Source organism: Lissotriton vulgaris, chromosome 1_1 (genome assembly GCF_964263255.1).
Source record: "Lissotriton vulgaris chromosome 1_1, aLisVul1.2, whole genome shotgun sequence".
NCBI classification, from domain to species: Eukaryota; Metazoa; Chordata; class Amphibia; order Caudata; family Salamandridae; genus Lissotriton; species Lissotriton vulgaris.
This window is the reverse complement of record NC_141685.1, coordinates 541020386-541041663: the sequence shown is the minus strand read 5'-3', so window position 1 is coordinate 541041663 and position 21278 is coordinate 541020386. Positions and strand designations below refer to the sequence as shown.

At 48.7% G+C, this 21278-nt stretch overlaps 1 protein-coding gene across 2 annotated transcripts in view; it reads left to right on the top strand.

The window, feature by feature from the left end:
• Window positions 1-21278, top strand: part of MTF2 (metal response element binding transcription factor 2) — a 471832-nt gene that overhangs the window by 350079 nt on the left and 100475 nt on the right. The gene's annotated exons all lie outside the window — the stretch shown is intronic.

Sequence of the window (21278 nt, the reverse complement as noted above, 5' to 3'; positions counted from 1 at the left end):
TCTGGGAAGGTAGCGGAGTTGAAGGAACAGTTGATGACATCGCGGAGATGGGGTGCGATGATGGAGTCTGCTTTGTTGAAAATGTGGTGGGGACATGGGTCGGTTGGCGATCCTGAGTGGATGGAGTTCATCAGGCGAATGGTGTCTTCAGTAGTGATTGGGTTCCAGTCGCAAAGGTTGTGAGAGTTCTGTATTGGTTCGGAGGTGGGTGGAGTGGACTGTTCTTCGGACTGGTTTTCAAAGCTGTTATGTATGTCGGCGATTTTGTTGTAGAAGAAAGAGGATAAAGAGTCGCAGAGGTCTTGGGAGTGAGTGATGTCGTTTGTGCCGGCGGTGGGGTTGGTAAATTCTTTGACTATGTTGAATAGTTCCTTGTTGTTGTGGGCGTTGTTGTCGAGTCGATCCTTGAAATGCTGATTTCTTGGTGGTTCGGATCAATTGGTGGTGTTTGCGGGTGGCGTCCTTGAAGGTGGTCAGGTTGTCAGTGGTTGGGTTTTTTCTCCAGGTTTTCTCGAGAGTACGACATAACGTCTTGGATTTCTTAAGGTCATCGTTGAACAAGGGGGCCTTTTTGCTACCTTGTTTGATCTGGTAGTTTTTCAATGGTGCTAATTTGTCAGCGCTGTGGGTGATCCATTGTGAGTTTGGTGGCAGCTTGGTTTGGGTCCAATGATATGTCAGGAGGGTTTTGGTTAAGCGGTGTGAAGAGTTGGTCGGTGATGATTTTGTTCCATTTTCTTCAAGGAACAGGTTGTGGGGGGTTGTGGGTCGAGGTCTTTTTGTAGTTGAAGTGAACGCAGCTGTGGTCCTTCCAATGGAGAGCTGTGGTGTGATCGAAGGAGATGTGTTTGCTGGAGGTGAAGATAGGGTCGAGCGTGTGTCCGGCAAGGTAGGTGGGGGTGTCAACAAGTTGTTTGAGTCCGAGATTGGCCAGGTTGTCCAGAAGGGTGGTGGTGTTGCTGTCGTTTTTCTTTTCCAGGTGGAAGTTGAGGTCTCCCAGTAGGATGTAGTTCTCGGAGGTGAGGGCATGTGGGCTGATGAAGTCAGTGATGTCTTCGTTGAATTGTGTGCGGGTTCCTGGTGGTTTGTAGATGAGCGTGCCTCTGAGTGTGGTCCTGGGGTCGGTGTGGATCTGGAAGTAGAGGTGTTCGGCGGTAGCGAGGTTATCGTCGGAGCTGGTCGTGATTCGGATGGTGTTCTTATGGACGATGGCGATGCCTCCTCCTGTTTGGTTGGTGCAGTCTTTTCAGGTGATCTTGTAAGCGTCCGGGATGGCAATGGCGATGTCTGGCGCTGATGAGGTGTTCATCCATGTTTCTGTAAGGAAGGCGACGTCCGGCGATGCAGTGTCGAGTAGATCCCAGAGTTCAGTGGCGTGTTTGTGGACCGAGCGGGTGTTCAGCAGGATGCACTTCAGGTGGTTAGAGTCGGAGTTGTGTTTGGAGTTAGTGGATTTGGTGTGGGTCCTGATGCAGGCGAACTTGCAGGAGTGGCAGGCGAAGGGTTCATGGGTGTGTCCTGGGGCAGCTTCGCAGCATTGTGGTGTGCGTCCGGGGTTAAGGGCAAAGAGGGTAGCGGCGTCATACGTAGGCCGAAGGTGCGCCAAAGGTAATCCTGTCTACGCCCGTCCGCGCCTGGACCGCGCCCAGCGCCAGACCCCCTGTCCCCCGCCCCACCCACCCCTCCCGCATCACATACGACGCCCCCACCCTCTTAGCCCTAAACCCCGGCCGTCTCCCAAACTGCGCCCAAGCCGCTCCTGGACACACCCATGGACCCTTCACATGCAACTCCTGCAAGTATGACGGCACCAAGACCAACTCCTCATCCACTAACACCAAACAGAGATCTGACACCAACCACCTAAAATGCATCCTGCTCAACACCCGCTCGGTCCACAGACACGCCATCGACCTTTGGAATTTACTAGACACCATCTCTCCGGACGTCGCCTTCCTAACAGAAACATGGATGAACGCCTCCTCAGCCCCAGACATCACCATTGCCATCCCGGGAGGCTACAAGATCATCCGTAAGGACCGCACCAAGCAAACAGGAGGAGGCATCGCCATCGTCCATAAGAACTCCATCCGCATCTCAACCAGCTCAGACGTCAACCTCGCTAGCGCCGAACACCTTCACTTCCAGATCCACACCGACCCCAAGACCACACTCAGAGGCACCCTCCTCTACCGACCTCCAGGACCTTGTGCACAATTCAGTGAAGACATCACTGACTTTATCACCCCACACGCCCTCTCCTCCAAGGACTACATTCTATTGGGAGACCTCAACTTCCACCTGGAAAAGAGCAACGACAGCATCGCCACCACCCTTCTGGACAATCTTGCCAACCTCGGACTCAAACAACTTGTTAATACCCCCACTCACTACGCAGGTCACACACTCGACCCCATCTTCACCTCCAGCAAACATATCTCCTTCAGTCACACCACAGTTCTCCATTAGACGGACCACAGCTGTGTTCAATTTGTCTACAAAAAGACCACAACCATCATCAACCTACTCTGCGAAGAAACTGGAACAAAATCACCATCGACCAGATCTCCTCATCGCTTCTTTAAAACCCCCCTGCCCACTCTTCGAACCCCAACCAAGCAGCCATTAACCTCACTCAATGGCTAACCAACAGCGCCGACAACCTAGCACCTCTGAAAAAACGTCAAATCAAACTAGGCAGCAAAAACGCCCCCTGGTTCAACGATGATCTTAAGAAATCCAAGAAACTCTGTCGCTCCCTTGAGAAGGCCTGGAAAAAAGACCCAAACACCAGCACCAGGGACGCCTTCAAAAGCGCCATCCGCATACACCACCAACTGATCCGGGCTGCCAAGAAAGCCGCATTCAAAGACAGACTAGACAACAACGCCCACAACAGCAAGGAATTATTCAACATCGTCAAAGAGTTTACCAACCCTACTGCCAACTCCAACGACATCACTCCCTCTCAAACCCTTTGCGACTCACTAGCTTCGTTCTTCCACAACAAAATCGCAGACATCCACAACAGCTTCGACAACCAACCCGGAGACCAACCCACCCAACTTTCTGCCATACCTTCACCCCCCTTGAACATCCTTAATGACTGGAACCCAATCTCCACTGAGGACACCATCCGCCTGATGAACTCCATCCACTCAGGATCCCCAACAGACCCCTGCCCTCACCACATCTTCAACAAAGCAGACTCCATCATAGCACCACACCTCCGAGACGTCATCAACTGCTCCCTCAACTCCGCCACCTTCCCGGAAAGCTGGAAACACGCTGAACTCAGCGCCCTTCTGAAAAAACCCACAGCTGACCCCACTGAACTCAAACTACCGCCCCATCTCGCTCCTTCCATTCCCGGCCAAAGTCCTCGAGAAAGCTGTCAACAACCAACTCGCCGCCTTCCTCGAAACCAACAAATCCCTCGACTCCTCACAGTCCGGCTTCCGAGCAAAACACAGCACTGAGACCGCACTCATCGCAGCTACAGACGACATTCAAACTCTACTGGACAATGGAGACACAGTCGCCCTCATCCTCCTTGACCTCTCCGCAGCCTTCGACAGTCTGCCATAGCACCCTGTTACAACGCCTCAGAAACATCGGAATCCAAGGAAAAGCTCTGGAATGGATCACCTCGTTCCTCACCGGAAGAACTCAGAGTCCGCCTTCCACCATTCAAGTCAGAGGCCACTGAAGTCATTTGCGGCGTGCCACAAGCATCTTCACTCAGCCCCACCCTCTTCAACGTATACATGAGCCCCCTCGCGACCATCGCACGCCAACACAACCTCAACATCATCTCCTACGCTGATGACACTCAACTGATCCTCTCACTCACCAAAGACCCGACCACCGCCAAAACAAACCTACATGAAGGAATGAAAGAAGTAGCCGAGTGGATGAAGCACAGCCGTCTGAAACTGAACTCAGACAAAACAGAAGTCCTTATCTTCGGTACCTCCCCCTCAGCCTGGGATGACTCCTGGTGGCCAGAGGCCCTTGGAAAAGCACCCATCCCAATGGACCACGCACTGAACCTGGGCGTCATCCTAGACTCCTCACTCTCGATGAACAGACAAGTCAACGCCGTTTCATCATCTTGCTTCAACATTCTTCGCATGCTCAAAAAAACATTTCGCTGGATCCCCACCAAAACTAGAAAAACGGTCACCCAGGCACTGGTCACGAGCCGCCTGGACTACGGTAACACCCTATACGCCGGTACCACCGCAAAACTTCAGAAAATCCAACGCATCCAGAACGCATCAGCCAGACTCATACTAGACATCCCGCGTAAAGACCACATCTCTAGTCACCTGAAAAACCTCCACTGGCTCCCCGTCAATAAGAGGATAACATTCCGCCTCCTAACCCACGCACACAAAGCACTTTACGAACTTGGACCCGAATGCCTCAACTCACGACTTTACTTCTACACCCCCTCCCGCCAGCTACGCTCCTCCAACCAAGCCCTGGCTGTTGTACCTCGCATCAACAAAACCACCATGGGAGGACGATCCTTCTCCTACCTGGCAGCCAAAACCTGGAACTCACTTCCCACTCACCTTCGCCTCACTCAGAACCACCTAGCATTCAGAAAGCAACTTAAAACTTGGATATTCGACAAGTAATTCCCCACCCTTCCTCAAGCGCCTTGAGACCCTCTGGGTATGTAGCGCGCTATATAAATTTTTTGACTTGACTTGACTTGACTATATGGGTAGAGTGGGTTTTGCGAGGACCAGGGGGTCTGGCGCTGGGCGCGGTCCAGGCGCAGACGGGCTTACCTTTGGCGCACCTTCGGCGCGCATGGGGCGCGATCGCTGCGCGTGAACGCTGTGCTCAAATGCATCTGTCATAAGTGGAGGGGGGAGGGGGTGAGGGAGGATCAGCTGGGAGGCGGGGGCGGGGTGTAGAGGACGTGCTCCGAGGCACAACAACAACAAAATGGCAGCAAAAGTGAAACTAGAAACAGGCTGGGGCACAAAGACAAATTAAAGAACTTAAACAATCTGTGATGAAAGCGCTACAAATATCGATGCACAAAACAAGCAATGCAATTTCCAGTCAAAGCTACACAGCGAGTGCTACAACTGGGACTGCGCAAATGAATAAAACAGTGCTTAAGTCAGCTAAAGCGCTATAATTATTTCTAATGCTCGACAATGCTTATCGCAGTACAGCGATATGACAGACAGCAGCCAGCAGTTTTTAAATGTGCAGATCAGAGCAAAGAGCGCAGCCCAACGATGCAAAAGGAGAGCAGGGTGCGTGGGGAGCGACCGCTACTGAGAGCGTCAAGATGATCACAGCGCTTCTGAGGACGGGGGCTAGGCTATGCAGTCAGTGGGAGGGAGGATCAGCTGGGAGGCAGGGGCGGGGTGTAGAGGACGGGCTCCGAGGCACAACAACAACAAAATGGCAGCAAAAGTGAAACTAGAAACAGGCTGGGGCACAAAGACAAATAAAGAACTTAAACAATCTGTGATGAAAGCGCTACAAATATCGATGCACAAAACAAGCAATGCAATTTCCAGTCAAAGCTACACAGCGAGCGCTACAACTGGGACTGCGCAAATGAATAAAACACTGCTTAAGTCAGCTAAAGCGCTATAATTATTTCTAATGCTCAACAATGCTTATCGCAGTACAGCGCTCGCCAAGTAACCTACCCGGTGTATGTCGCGCTATAGAAATAATTGTTAACATAACATAATTGCGAACATGGACCTTGGGCAGTGTTATGCTGACCTGTTTCTCCTTAGTCCAATAAAATCTCCAGGGCACATGGGAGTTTGTAATTCTTTTTAAACTCCTCTCCTTTGGCTAGTAGAGTGGGAGAGCAATATCCAACCCAGGATACTTTATTGATCTAAAAAGATTCCCCTGTACTTGATCAATACATGGGGGGACCGAAGGGACTAATACACCTATCCTCGTTTTGTTGCACACGTCCCTCAAGTTTTTTGTAGCTATAATCACTCTTATTTTCAGTCTTTGTAAATAAAATATTATGTTCCTTTTCTTTTAAAAATGAATCATAGAACGTTGAAGTTCACATACAAGTCCTTTATTCAACCCCAAACATTGTTTCTTGACAGACCCAGCCGATGCGTTTCATCCCCTAAAGGAACTTCATTAGGGCCTAAAACGATTTGTACATGTATAAGAATCGGTGCATTACACAAATTGAAATAATAGTTTTCTATATATGGTACATTGTTTAAAAACATTTTTTTTTTTTCCTTTTTACATTTTTCTTTTTTTAACTTTAAAATAAAAAAAGTGTAAACTATGGGAATATATATACCACCACATTTCCATGTCAAATAATCCAAAAATATCCAGGGTGTCCCCTGTCACTATCTATTACTCATATAGGACTGATTCTTATTGTTTTCTCCCTTTATTTCTTATTTCGAATGATTACAGCCAACGCGTTCACCTATTCTTACTGTGCTTTACCATGCTATTTCTATTTTCCATCAAGGGATTTTCTCTCTTCCTCCATATATGTATACAATAAGATGTGCATGTAAGAGGACCACATTTTTACTGACCGTTATAGGAGATTTCATTCTCTACATAGTCATCTCTCCATCTTGATCAATTTTTGTACTCACTGTCAGAAAACATGTACATCTTGGTTTTATTTTTTCTGCTAATCATTTTTACCTTCAAATACAAATAGCAGACTCACTTTTGAGCATTTAAATGTGTTTAATTTCCGATTTTTACTTTTTCGCTCTTAAGCTGTTCATTCTGAGACTTATCTTGCAGACAAGGTATTCAACATATATTCAAATCTACATCTTGATCATACAAGCCTCTGCTTTCACGTGTCATATCACCCTCTGACAAAAAAGCTCTATCTCAATTATTCTCCATGCTCATTCTTTGTACACATGTGCACCATGAATTTTCCACAGCTCCCTTTGCATGTATGTATTGCTCTCCTTTCCTCTTTCATACCGTCTTCTTCTATATGACCTTTGTTTTTTATTTTCCCAATTATGCCTTCATGCATGATTTTACAGGTGATCTTTACACATTTATAATCCCTTGATCCTCATTTTTTCAAGCATTGGGATTTCAGTCCCAATTCATTTCCTTCCTGCATTTCAACTTTTTGAACAGTTGTCCGACATACCAGATTTCATTCAGTCACAATCCACTTTTCTTCCCGTAACCCAAAGCCCTATAGCACCCACACCCTCTCTTTCATTACATGCGGCTTCGTACATAATCCTCCATTCGAACCTGCTTTCATCTCGCTGTCTTGTTTAACGTGTTGCGGGCTCCCATAGTGGCATCCAAATTACTCTAATAATCCATGCCTCCATGGGATTCCTTAAATAGGCTACTAATTGCCATGATCAATTTCACCCGAAGCCTAATACCTTCCAACTTTTCCCTCTACCGCGGGAGCTATCTTAACCTGGTGTACTAGCCATTTTATTTCATATTATACAAAAGGTGTTTCTTTCTTATACAACTTATTTCATTATGAATCCTTTACCCTATCCACTTCAAAATGTCATTCTCATCCTGATTTCTCATAGTGTTCCCCCACTCGATCTCAGAAGTTGCTCTTTATTCGACATGTCAGATATGTTTCCCTAGCGTGTGAACCGGGTGCCATTGTATGTTTATATCTCTCCTCTACCTGTCCTGAATCGATTACATTTTACGTAAATTAACATCCAGATTTGTGTGAGTGTTACCCTGCTTGTTCTAAAGGATCACTAATTAATGACTTCATCCAAAATGATTTACTCCGTGAATAATTTTGGGCGCCATCATGTGTTTGGATCTCCCTTCTATTTAGAATAACAGGAATCACTTTGGCTAAATAACCTGATTTTTCTAAAAAAATACATTTGTGGCTAAATGTTGCCACTACTTCCTGTCTAAAGTTTTACTCTGTTGTAATTTACGCTAAAATGTGGGTGGATTTAAAAAGTTCCTATTCTGATATATTAGTATTGGGAGGGCGTTGACCCTCCCTTGTGTCCAATGATGCCTCTTAAATTAAAATCCAAGCTTCTTAGCTTATTGCCATTTATAACATCCGAGGATATTATGTTGTCACACTATTATAGTGTTATTCCACCAGTCTAGGGACTCCCCATGTAGAATCCCAGTGGGAGTCTGATAACTTTTCTCTCTGTATAGGGTCCACACCATATTCAGTTCTTGTTGTCCGACATCAGTTTCCTCTTGTTTCTCAATATTCAGTCCTACATTTTCCATTCCTATGCAATCAATGTAACTGAATGCCTTTTGCTCTCCTCTGCATTCCATTGTGGGCTATCCCAATCATTACATCCTCTCCTTTAGGCCAATCCAATTCCTTATCAAATACTGTTTCCCTTTTACGGGGATGCACCTTCTCCTATTTTAAGCATTCAATAAAGATATTGCCTTACCTTAACTTTGCACCACTTTTCTTTGCATTATTCCCGGACATTTAGGTTTCAGGCTTCCCTTTCATCATCTTATGTATGCAAACTCCACTGCCCGCACTGTGGTTCTATAGAAAAAAGTGTAATTCCTGCTCTGTGTTTAAACCCTAGTCTACAAACCTCAAACTTGCTATCCATTTCGCTTCCGCCTGCCTAAGCATCAGTTCTCGACTCCGAACCCCCCTGCCCCCCTCAACCCCTTCTTGCACCAGGATTGCCCTTTTGGATTCCATGAAATGTTAAGTCTAGCGTAGTAGGGTGATTTTCCCTCATGTGTTTTTTACTGCTCTTTGATGTTCCATAATAGGTATCTTCAGCATTCTAATAGTGCTGTCCACATAGATTTTTTGACAATTGCACACTGTTACATAGATCACAAATGTACTGTTACATTTAATGAATTAATTGATGTAATACTTTTTTGCTAGATTATAACTGAAGGTTTTTAATTTGTTTGCCCCTACTTGACAGACATTACATTTGGTACAGATGTAATTTCCCTTCGGTGATTTTGGCAACCAGTCCTTGCTACTGTCCCTGAGTGGTGGTGTGTAGCTACTTGTGACCAGACACTTAACAGTGGCCCCCCTTTGTAGGTCACCCATGGCTTTTCGGTTATCCAGTTTCCCAAACCTGGTACCCCAGGAAGCAGTCCCCAATGTTTCCTTAAAATTCTATATACTTCATTATTCTCTGCACTGTTTGTGGATACAAATGCCAACTTCCTTTTTTCTTCCTTGTGTACTTTAGTAATAAGGTCTTCAGACTTTAATTCAGCTACCCGAGAGTGCATCCCCTCTCAGATTCGATTAGAAAGCACAAACAGGTGCATTTATCAAATGCATGTCAATTAGTAAGATCCTCGGATGGAAACACATTACGAGCTTTGATATGGAATGAAATTCAAAACAACATACACCACAATTCAAACAACTGGGCCCAAACCCACAACATAGCATTAACGACGCTAAGATCTAAAGAGCTATGGGACGTGGCACTTCCGTATGACTCTTTTAAAAAGGTAATTAACAAGCAAACCAGGAACTTTCATGGCTTAAAGTTAAAGAAGAGTTCAGAAAAAGAAGGCGTGCATGGATAACTATTGATACTTACAGGTAGCTGCACCCCCAGAAATACCTCACAACACTCCCCGGATCATTTTATAAAAATAACCTACTGCAGTGAAGTTTGGGTCTATGCCAAACAATAGGATACATCCCCAAATGTCAACCGCAACCTCTGAATACAAAGTGTAGATTTTGTTTACTACATGAAGAATGTTTGACTCCTATTTTATCCATCTGCCCGATCTTATTAATAGAAAGAATTTAATTGTATTTAAATGATTTTTAATATGTATAGAGTTAGATCTTGTCAGCACGCTCTACAATTCTGCATAAATGGGAATATCCACAACCAATGTTCCCTCTAATTTTTTTCCCCTGTGTGCGGCAGATTAAGGTCTCTGTGCACTGCAGCAGAGGCTATGTGCGCCAAGAGCCCGACCGTGCTTGTGGAACAGGGCTGATATCCTCCGGGATATAGTTTGTGCTCTATAAAACTATATAAATAAATAAGTAGGATGAAAAAACTGGGTGTCTCAAAGAGGCATGACCAATTCAATTAATGGCGAGGCTTAAAAAGCAATTAAGCTAAAGAATCTGTGCTTAGCATAGTGTGTTACCAGACTGATATTTAGCTTCTTCTGTCATTGCATCCAGATATATAATACAAGTAACATTACACCTACCAGAAGACAGGACTATTTGCTTTGTCAATGGTTGATTGTGGCATAGAGCTGTATAGAATATTGAAAATGCTTCTGCTCTTGTGGTAGAGGTTGTGGCTTAATACTCGAGCTGCCGTCTTAAGAGATGGGTTTTGAGTCTAAGGGCCAAATAAATATAAAAAATCATGTAAATCGCTCCAATGCCTTTGGGTTGAGTTCGCCCTATATAAAACTTGCTGCATTTCTTTTCTAAATGCAGGGCTGTCTTTTGAAAGCACTTATGTTAAATGCAGCCCATGACGGATGCTGTGATCAGGGGGACCAACTAGACCCGAACTTCAGGGGGGCTAACACTCCCAGCCAAGGCTGGCCCAAGCACTGATCCACACTATGCAACAGTGGCGCCCCCTCCCCCATTTCCTCCTCCTACATGAATTCCCTCACCACCACTCACCAACAATGCACCTCATCTGTCTACGCTGTTTATGGAAGCAATGGTTCTGATGATGCCTAAAGGTCCATTCAGGAGTGACCCTCTGGGGGGGGCACTAACAATTGAATGTGGGAAATTAATTATTGGAAAGGGAGTGATAAGTAATATACAAAGGAAATCGTAGGGTCAAGTATATACAGGATTTTTTCAAAAACCATAGTATTCAGGAGCTCACATAATAAGTGACAAGCAGCAGTAGTGCGAACTCCTTCGAAAAGTTATACAAAGTAAAAGGAGTTCATGTTGTTGGGGGTCGACAGTGTTTTGAACTCATTTATTTGAGTTCATCATCAGGACAAACATTGGTGAGCAAGCTGAATCTAAAATCATTGGAACGGGGGGGGGGAGAAAAGGAAAAAATAATAAATATAACATAGTCTGATCCCTGGATATATTTATCACAGTTAAGTCACTATTTAATTTTAAAGGCTCCCTATTGAGGAAATTTGCATATTTAGCTCATGCATACAATGCATATCATAGAGTAAATCGTCATTAAAAAAAATAGGTTATTAAGAAAACGAAAAAGTGTCAGAGGGTCATAATTAGTAGTCGAAAAAACAGAGTAAACCAGACCTGACAGTTAAGAATGCACTTGCGAACTGGGCAACATTCGGAGTTCATACTTAATTAGATACAGTCAGGGAAGGGAGTGGCGCTGTTGTGAAGAATGACAGGAAAATTCTGAACGCAGCTGCGCTGATATGGAAGCCGTTATGAACTCTAATCAAGAAATGAGAGCATGTAAGGCGCATGGACAAAGCACGACGACAAGTGATAAAGGTACACTTACTGGGTATGAACACAGTTAATTTCATGTATTTGGTGGAATGCGCCTGTGAGACACTGCAGTCCTTAAAGTGAGCGCTTGGAAACCTGGGAGGGAACGGATGGTCAATTAATTACCAGGTTCAAGGAGTGATGCGAATGGGTGTGAGAAGCTTGTAGAACAACAGTAAGTGATTTCTGCTGAACATGGGCCTTTTGAAAGTATTTATGTTTATCACAGCGCACATCAAGGGCTGCATTTAACGGAAATACTTTCAAAAGGCAAACAATCAGCCCCATAACTTCGCTCTATTTAGAACAGAAATGCAGCAAGTTTGAAAGCACGAACGTGTGCTGTCAGATGATTGATGGTAAACTTGCTGCATTTCTTTTCTAAATAGAGCGCAGCTGTGGGGCTGATTGTTTGCTTTTTGAAAGTATTTCTGTTAAATGCAGCCCTTGATGGGCGCTGTGATAAACATAAATACTTTCAAAAGGCCCACAATCAGCATTACAACTGCGCACTATTTAAAATAGAAAGGCAGCCAGTGCAGTAGCATTTTATTCCTTACGGCGCAGGAGTGCTCTATCGGGATGTGCTGTGTGTGCGCGCTTCACACACAGCACTGCGCGCTCAGGAAAACTGAGGTGCGCGCGAGCGCAGCCGCGCAGGTTACAGGGAACAGTGTCCACAACTAATAGCTACTTTCATAAAATTGTATCTTAAAGCTGAACGAATATTGACCGCAAATAGTCTGATGAATGCAATGTAGGATGGTTCCACGGTGACTTTACTTAAACCGGGCACAATATAAACTTTTGTGATGCTCAAAGGATATTTTAACTATAGCAACACATGTTTTAATGTTTCTGTATGTGCAATATTATATGGTTTTTATTAACCGAAATAAAATGACTTTGTACCTTGTACCTTCGTTGTGTACCTTCTCCTTAATGTGGGGTTTCTATTCGCCTGTAGGATTCTATTCTCCGCTTGTTCTAGGACCTTCCTGCTATAGCCCAAGTTTCGTAACCTTTTTTTTGTTAAGCCACGTAGTTCATCCTTCAGTATTAAATCTTTTTATTGAGAGAAAAAAAGCATCACAAAAAGTACAGCGGCTCGTGCTTGAAGTGGCTCGGGCCCGCCAATGGTAATACAGGCATGTAGGCAGGTCTGCGATGAGCACCGTTCATTTGCGTGATACACAGCAAGTCGCCTACAACCCAACTGGGCCGGCTGCTTTGTAAAGGTTCAGGAGCCATCTTTGATTGCATTATGCCATAAAGTAGAAGAATAACAACCCCAACAAGTCCCCCCTCCAACCCCCACCCATCCCACCCCCTCCTTGTCCATCGAGTGAGAGAACAGGAGACTGACATCGCTTTAAAGGGTTTCCTGGGAGGTATCTTGCCTCCGGGCTTTCGGCCTACGTGATTGTGTTTTAGGATCTGCGAGTGGGGTATCCGCCAAGCGCAGCAGTCGCAGGTAGCGGGGGCAGCTCAGCTCCCTAAAATCCCCCGTGAGTAGGGTCAGGAACGGCCGCCAGAGTTCTGCAAATTTTGCTCCTTTCCCGGCTTTCGCCAACGACAAGTTCTCCATACCTAGTACCATCCAAAGCCTATGTGGCCACCCAAGTTGCTGAGGGGGTTGATCGTCTCTCCAGTGTGCCACAATATTCTGTATCGCTGCCCCCAGTGCAATCGGTATAAGTCTCCCCCTCAAGGACTTTAGGGGGTACATCAAGGAGTTAGGGAGGCCAAGCAGCACATAGGCGGGGAATCTGGGAAGTTGTGTGTCTAGGTGCATGTCTATTAAGTCAAGGATTGCGGTCCAGTAAGGTTGCAAACGTTCACAGCTCCATAGTAAGTGTTCTAGTGTGCCGAGCTCCCCGCATCCCCTCCAGCAGCGATCGCTAACTCAGGGGGTCCCAGCGGTGTAGGCGTTCAGGTGTGTGATACCAATAGGTGACCACTTTGGTCAGTGTTTCGGTAAGGCCCATGTGGTAGGCTGAATGTCGGGCCCTGTGGTGTATGCCTTTCCACTCCTTGCGTGTAAGTTCTCTCCCCAGGTCTCTCTCCCATCTCGCCCTCCCTGCATTGTATGAGTGGATGTTGGTGAGAAGTAGATGTTGATACAGGTCGGAGAGCAGATTTTTGTCGGAGGTACGTGTAAACAGCCATTTTTTGTACGGCGTGAGGTGTCGCTGTGCGCCGGGTTTAATTGACGGGTTTAGGACCCAGTGACGGACCTGTAGGTAGGGCAGGCGGTCCGCTTCCGGTATTCCATAATCCTCCTTCACCTTCTGAAAGGGGAGAATACCGCTAAGGTCAAACATGTGTCCCACGTCTCTGCAGGGCGTCGTCCTCCAAATCACAAACGCCTGAGGGTCGAGGCCAGGGGAAAAGTCTGGGTTGCCGAAGATCGGTGTCATCGGGGAGGGGAATGAAGTGAGACCCCGCCGTACTGCCACATTGTCCCAAGTGCTCAGGACCGTGCATGTGATCTGCGACGCGTAGAGATTGGGCCACCTATGGCGGCGCGGTAAAAACGGGTCACCCTGGAGCAGCCGGCCCGCCACTGCCTGGTCTTGGAAGAGGCAGTGTTTACTGGATTCCAATTGGTGCCATTCTAAAAGTGTGCGTAGCTGGGCGGCCTGAAAGTATAGAGTGAGGTCGGGTATGCCTACTCCGTCATGTGCGGGAGGGAGTATAGCAATCGAATGTTTAAAGCGTGGGCGACGGCCATTCCAGATATAACGAGCTAAGTCTGACTGCGTTTTGTGGAGCCATCCCGCCGGCGGGCGCAGGGGGAGAGTTTGGAAGACATAAAGAATCTGTGGCAGCAAAGTCATCTTGGTAGCCGCAGTGCGGCCCAGCCAGGAGAGTGTGAGGTGTTTCCATCTTTTGAGTTCTCCATTGAGGCGCGAGCTGAGCCTCGCTTAATTGGCGTCCGCCGTAGCTCACACAGTCGGTGCCAACAGGACCCCCAGATAGGAAATGGGAGAGGTAGACCACTGTAAATCGAACTCAGCCTAGGCCTCTGCCAACATGTCTGGTGACAAGGAGAGGTTTAGGGCCTCCGACTTTCCCACGTTGACCTTGAAGCCCGAGGCCAGAGCAAAGGTATGAAGCTCCACAAAGAGCGCCCGAAGGGATTGCATCGGTTTCATCAGGGAGAGCAGAATGTCGTCCGCATACAGACTGACTTCATGCGTATCGCCGCCAAACTGGATTCCCTCAATGAGGCTGTGTTGTTGTATACGTTGTGCTAACGGCTCCATATATAACGCGAACAGCAGGGGGGAGAGCGGGCAGCCCTGCCTGGTCCCCCGGCCGATTGGGAACCGTGGAGAGGTATGGCAATTGACTCTGACCGTCGCAGTCGGCCGTCTGTAACAATTAAAAATACGGTTGCGGAGAATCTCACCCAGGCCGAACCTCTGAAGTGCCAAGTCTAGATAGGGCCAGTGCACCCAAATGGCTTCTCTGCATCGATGGTAAGGAGCATGCAGCCCAGTCTCGTTCGAGACCCTGCCTCTATCAAGTGAAGGACGCGCCTAGTGTTGTCACTGGTTTGCCGCTGCGGAATGAACCCGGCCTGATCGTGTTCCACCAGTTGCTGCATATACGGGGCGAGTCTGTTCGCTATGATCCCTGTGTATAGCTTGAGATCTATGTTTAACAAGGATATTGGTCTGTATGATCCGCACCGGTGGGATCTCGGCCTGCTTTGGGTATTACCGATATTGCAGCTTCTAGCAGATCCGGAGGCACGGCGCCAGGTTGATCGAAGGTGTTAAATAGATCACGCAGTAGGGGGGCTATCTGTGGGCAGAACGAATAGCCGTCCGGACCCGGCGATTTACCCAGTTTGAGGCGTGATATCGCCGATATCACCTTCTCCAGTCCTATGGGGCGATCGAGGAACTCCGCCTGTGCCTCGGTTAAGGAAGGGAGGGTTGCACCCTGAAGATAATCTCGACCCGACTGCAGATCTAAGTGGTCCACCTCATAGAAGTCCCCAAAGGCAGCGGCAATAGCCCCATCCTCTACTATCTGGTCACCGCTTCCAACCTGGAGGGTCCGGATGTGCTGCTTCTGCTGCTGCTCCCGCAGCCTGCTTGCCAGTAGTCTCCCACAGCGGTCCCCCTGTGAAGTACGCATGGCGTAGCCGCAGAGCGGCGTACAGCCACATCCTGGTCCAGGGCTGCAAGCATCTTCCTTTCCGCTCATAATTGGCGCCCCGCTTGGGCCGCTCCTGTACGCTGGTGCATTTGTTCCAGCTCTGCTACGCGTTGGGTGATCTCGGCCCTCTTTTGCGCGCGTTCCCTGTTGTTGGCCGTGGCCAGGGAGATAAATTCACCCCGGAGGACCGCCTTGAGTGTTGCCCATTGGGTGGCTTTAGTGGTATCTTCGTTAGCGTTGTGAACGAGAAATTGGCTAAGGGCAGTCTTGATGCGCTCGAGCACGACCGGGCTTTGTAGTAAGCTATTACGCAAGCGCCAGTGCCGCTGCGGTCCCGGTGTGGTTGGCATCAGGAAAGACGCCACCACCGGAGAGTGGCCCGACAGGGAGGCCGGTTGAATCTAGACATCTCGTGCGCTGGACGCTAATTGGGAGGAGCACAGCAGGTAATCGAGCCTTGCGGATGTTTTGTGGGCCACTGAATGAGTGTATGCTGTGGCCTGTGGGTGTACCCGCCGCCACAAGTCAATTAGGCCGAGATCCGTGAGGCAGGCCTGACCCAGTGCCGAGAGCGCCCCCACCTGACCAGAGCGTTGACCCGACCGGTCTCCGGTGTTGTGAAACACCAGGTTGAGGTCGCCTCCCAGCAGTAAGTGTGAGTGTGTGTTGGCTGTGACCGTCTCCAAGGCCCTATGTAAGAATGCCTCCTGTCCGTCATTGGGTGCGTAAATGGAGCCTATCAGTAGCGTCTGCCCTGCAATGAGGAAGCGGTGTGCCAGTAACCTGCCTTTGACCTCTGCTTCCTTGTGTAGGACCCGTCCCCCAAATGATTTGGCCACCAGTATCGCTACCCCAGCCACTTTCTTGTTCGCAGAGGAGAACAATTGCCATGGGAAGGAGCGTGATTTAAGTCTGTGGTGATCTTTGGGGAGCAGGTGTATCTCCTGCAGGAGGCAAATGTCCGCCCCGGAGTGCTCCAAGAGAGAGAGAATCGCCTTGCGTTTGACTGCGTTATTAAGCCCTCTCACATTGAGAGTGAGAATAGTCAATGGGGGTGTCATGTCAAGCTGCAGGTGGAGGAGCTGTGTGGTGCGCTTGGTTCGCGAAGGTGAACAGGGAAAAAAGGCCCTGCTCAGTACTCTTCGACAAGGAGGACCCCCCTTCTGCTCCCTTCTCCCCCCTTCTTCCCCCCTCCCCCCACCAATTCCCCCCAACACCTCTCCCAGCCCCACCTGGATCCCCCCTAACCCCAACACGGAACCTTGAAGAAACATCCCAGTACCCGACCCCAAGCACATCATTGTCCAAGTCCAGTCCCACTAAGGAACAAGTCAATGGAAGGTTACCTGAGTGGACGTCCAGCCACCAGGCCTCTCCCTTTTCGCCCCCCCCCCCCCTCTTCGCCCAGTACCTGCTGAATAATGGATGCTGAAGTGTTCTCCCCCTGAGAGTGTCACAGGCTGTCGGTGCGGTGTCCCGGGCTACCTCCCGCACCGCGTTGACCATGTCTGCTCTGATAGTTTGTGAGTCTGGCCGCGCACTGGATCCTGATGATAGACGTCGAGAGACTTGTTGCCAGCCATCCCTGGTGGGTCGCCGCCGCGGAGTGAACGTGTCTTCCTCCGTGGCCGTGATCCCCAACACCGCGCAGGTGTCCTGGAGGGAGCGGAGCTGGTGCAGGGTCCCGTTCAACCTGAAGATGATACGGAAGGGGTGGCCCCAGGCATACGGTGTCTCGTGTTTCCTCAGGAAATCCGTTGCAATTTTAAAGGACTTACGTTTTTGGAGCGTTATCGCAGACAGGTCCTGATAGAGGGCCACTGGGTGTCCTCTGAATTGTAAGGGCTGCTGCTTCCTGGCTTCGCTGAGGATACATTCCTTGAGCAGGTAATCTGGAAGAAAGGCTAGAATGTCTGGCGGTGGGGCTGAAGCCCGCCTCGCAAGTCCCACTCGATGGGCCCTGTCGATCCGAATGTGGAAGTCCGCGGGTTCGCCCAGGATGCTGCGAAACAAGTCCTGCAGGTAGCCCACCACGTCAGTGCCCCTCTCTTTGGATGGAACGCCTCGAACCCGAATGTTGTTCCGGCGGGACCTGTTTTCCAGGTCCTCGGTGTGGGCTTGGAGGTCCAGTTGCTGGTCTTTCAGGCGGATCACCTCCTGCTGCAGCTGCACTATCTCCTCATCTCTGGCGGTGTCTGCTCCCTCCATGGCGGCCACTCTCCCCCCGAGGCTGTCCACCTCCCTCCGCACTTCTCTAACCTCACCCGCCACCTCCTGCTTCAGGGTATGGAAATCTTCCCTAAGGAAATTGAAAAGGGATTCCAGAAACGAGCGGGTTATGGGTATTTCACCTGTGTCGGCATCCTGTTGGGCCTTCGACTGGCTCGGCCATGGGTGTCCCTTGTCTGCTTTTGCCTGGGTTTTGTTTAACATTTCCGGTAGGGTCCGTTCGCCCGTCTTCCCCCCTCTCTGGACGGTCATTCTGAGGGAAGCTTCTGCTACGCTGGGCTGACCGTGGCCGCGGTGCTCCGGTTCCAGGTGCGTGCGGCGGCCGTGAGACCTCGTGGCTAGGCTGCGTAGGCCTCTGATCCTCAGGCCTCCACTCGTTCCCCAAGCCGGTCGGCACGGATAGGCAGCGTGGACCCAACAGTGGCTGTGTCTGGTGTCCTGTGTGTGGCAGAGGTGGCAGGCCGTGGGCCGTGAGAGTGGGTGCAAGGGTAGGGCTGTAGTCGCTGACTCAGGATGCTCCGGACGTGCTGGGGTTCACCTGCCCGTACCCCGCTTGTCCCTCGGCGATGAAGCAAGTCTCCCCCCCCATAAGGCACCTTCACCAGGATCTCCCTTCGATGCAGCTGGGCCCGTCAGCGAGGCCCACGTCCAGCGTCCCAGGTCTAGGCGGCTGGTGGGTGTCCGTAGGTGCATGGCGTAGAGCCGCCCCTCCCCAGGGTCCAGGGGTGGGCCCCGAGCCACAGCGCCGCGGGGAGTATCGGCCTGTTCAGGCCGGGTCACAGCGTGTTGAGTCCCTCCGGGCGCGCCTAAGTAAAAAGGCGGCCTCTGGGCCGGCCGCCCCACCAGGCCGTTCCAGATAGGTCGGGGTCCCCCGCTGTCACTGTCCCTGTGGGGGAGCTGGAGTGTAGGCAGATGCAGGCGGATAAAGAGGCGGGGTGGGGCGCTCCGGCAGGCCTCACAGGGCGCCCTGATGTCTGCTGGCTAAGGTCTCGCCCGCACAGGCCGCAGTCTCAGCCTCGATTTGCAGTCCGGCCGGCCGTCCCCGCCGCCGCAGGTCCCTGGCCTCAAACCACCTGGCTGATCGGGCGCCGCTCTTCTGCTGCCCGCCGGGTGTAAGGAGCGGGCTCCGATGAGATTCGGCTGCCGCTTCCCTCGGGACGGTTCACCGCTCGCTGCTCCCGGCCCCGGCTGCTACGGCGGGCCGCCGCGGTCCCTGCTGTTTCTCCCTGCCGCAGGCGTACCGGAGCCCCGATGGACGATGGGGCAGTCCCGGTTTGTTCCGTTCGCCTCTCCCTTCCCCACTGTGCTGTGGTGGGGGGAGAACGCTATAGTTCAGGCTTGGGCATGGTCGGATCGGAGGAGCTCTGGGGAGAAGCGTCTGATCACTCCGACATCTTGGCCACGCCCCCGTAGTTCATCCTTTAAATCACTCTCCTCTACTCTGCAATTCCGCCTTATTCTTACCATTTCCCCATATGGTATGCTTTCAATTACATGTTTGGGGTATGCACTCTCTGTTCTCAGTATATTGTTTGGAGCTGTGGCTTTGCTGAATAGTTTACTACAAATGTTCCCTTCCCTTGCAAACAGTTCCACATCTAAGAAGGTAATTGACCTTTTATCATGTCATAGTTAATTGTACATTATATGGATTTTCATTCAAGTATGTGAAATGTTCCTTCCATTCATCTTGCGATCCAATCCAAGTCAACAGGATACCATCTATGAATCTCCCCCCAAACATATATTTGGCAGATGAGGCAGAGACCTGCATCCCGTCAGACCCCCCAGGAAGAGGCTAGAATAAGAGGGAGCACATCTGGACCCCATTGCAGTCCCCTGTAGTTGCTGAAACCATTTCCCATTAAAAGTTAAAAAGTTATTCTCAAATATAAATGTTGTCATGTCTAATAACATTTCTGAATGTGCCAGGAAACTTGTGCTTCTGGAGTTTAAAAAGGATGGTGTTGCCAGGACTCCAAAATTGTGTATACATGTATATAGTCCTACCACTTCTAGTGATATGAATGACATGGTCTCATTCCACACATCTTCCAATTTAAGTTTGTCCATGGTATCCTGAACTTATGCCGGGAGATTTTTCGCTAGGGGTTTAAAATATTGATCTACATATTCAGATGGCCTTTCTGTGGGGCCCTCAATTCCTTATATTATCGGTCTCCCTGGTGGAAAGCCCCCCCCCCCTTATGTACCTTCTCTAAAATGTATAAAAAGGAGTTTGGCGGATTGGTTACCTTTAAATACTTATACACTACTTATCCATTGAAATTTCCTGGTCTATCCCTTTAGTTTAGAAAAGTGATCTCTTTAGATTCTCCTTTGGGTTGCCTTGAACCAATGTATAGCATTTAGTATCTCCCAGCTGTCTATTTCGCCATCATAGTCCTTCAAGTTCATGACAACGATATTGCCCCCCTTTGTCTGCCTTTCGTATCACTAGGTCCTCATCCTTCCTAAGGTTTTCAATTACTTTTCTCTCTTCCCTAGTGAGGTTAAACTTAGTGTGTGTTCTGTTGCAGTTGCTCTGGAAACCATTATCGTCTAATTTGTTAAAATCTTCTGTGACTTTCAATGAAAACAAATCTTTTCCTGCAAACTGTGTGCCTTGTGGTGTAAACTTTGGATTTTGTCTAAGGCCACTATCCCTGGATATGTCTGTTGAAATATCCAATTGGTCACATATTTCAGTAATCTCCCGTTCATTTTCGTTTATTGACATCAACATATGTGTTTAATTAACATTCTGTATTGACATTTCACTTAATTTTGGCTCCACATTCATTGCTGTCCTGTAATTTCCTTTTCAGTGTTTTTAAAAAAGTTTACTTTTTAACTGTCTCGTAAATCAACTTTCAAATTTGCTAAATCACAACTATCCAGATCAAAAAAAAACAGACCTTTGTCCAGAACTGCAGTTTCCTCATTGCTTAACTCTAGATCCGTAAGATTAATTGCTTGCAATCTTGCCCCTTTCCTTCTCCTGGTTCAATAACCCTATATTCCGTTCCTCGACTGATTTTGTTGTGACCCCTATACCGTTTGTTCTTCTTCCTGCCTCTCCTTGGCTTCCTTTTTTCTGAGTCCCTGCCCTTATCCATGTAACCTTGTCGGAAAAAGAGGAACTGTGTGCTGGGCCCTGTTTCCTCTATTGAGGATGGTTTAGAGCTGCCCACTGATATAGTTTCCTGCTCTTTTCCATCTTCAAACTTGTCTTTTCCTACTGGGACATCATACCTCTTTGCAAATGTGAGTACTCTACCATTTGCATAGTCCCATTCACCCCTTCTAATCTTTTTCCTTTTTTTAGTTCTTTCCGATGGGCTTTGATCATCTTATTCAAACCCTCCTCTTTTCTGTCATCTCTTTTAGGTTC